The following is a 979-nucleotide window of genomic DNA, read 5'->3' as shown; positions in this document are numbered from 1 at the left end:
ATTTTTATCTCATACCTAATTCCTATCCACAATGCCCCAATATAGCTATTAAAAATAATTATTGGATGAAGAATGAACCAGCTATGCTTTTTCATATGGCTACATTATGTATTAGCCACCAGGGATGCATTTGTAATAAGCCTTTTTAGGCACATCTGCAGTGCAAATAGGTATCATCTTATACTTGTGTTAATTTATCTAAGTGCTCAGGTAAAGGAGTTATCAACATGGGGGTGGGAATGTCACTGGGACCAAGGTCCTAAGTCAAGACAGTAAATGGAATTGGAAATTTCTCAGCAAGGAGAGAAGAGGGGACATCCTGGTGAGTGGTTTCGCTGGGACCGCTCATGGACAACAGTGGTGGAAAGCTGCTTCTCACTTTGAACCTTTGGCAATTGTTCCCCATTAGAGACATGTGGGGAATGTGGCATTGTATCTTGAGAAGTGGATAGTTTTTTTAAAAAAAAAATAATGATCTGTGAAATTCCTACAAGCAGATGTGGCAAAATATTAGTTGTTAGGGACCTCATTTTCCCACAGTTATAGAATGTTATTTTTCAGTGACCCACGGATTCTATGCTCTTTGTTGATTCCAGTAACAAGATTTGATATAGAAGTCTTAATATAGAAGAAGGTGAAAAATCTGGGGAGAAAAGCCTTTCTAGTTCTAGATGTCCAAGTAGAATGAATTATTTCTAGAAGTCTTTGAAAAAAATAAAGAAAAAAGAGAAAATACAAGAGGCAAAAAAGGGAGTGATTGTGTCAAGTGGTCAGTGGGAAGAATACTGTCATGCAGAATAGCTGAATTTTTGAAACCTTTTTTTCTACTTGTATAAAAAAGATAGAAGAATCAGATATATGAAGTACCTAGGCATCAGGTGGAAGAGTGGTTTGTAGTGTAATCAGTTCACCCGAGAGATTTATGATGACCATAAAGGATGGCATTTATAAATATGAGAAACTCATGGGCTAAATTATG

The sequence above is a fragment of the Antechinus flavipes genome, chromosome 5 (genome assembly GCF_016432865.1).
Source record: "Antechinus flavipes isolate AdamAnt ecotype Samford, QLD, Australia chromosome 5, AdamAnt_v2, whole genome shotgun sequence".
NCBI classification, from domain to species: domain Eukaryota; kingdom Metazoa; phylum Chordata; class Mammalia; order Dasyuromorphia; family Dasyuridae; genus Antechinus; species Antechinus flavipes.
Note: the sequence above shows the minus strand (reverse complement) of the source record.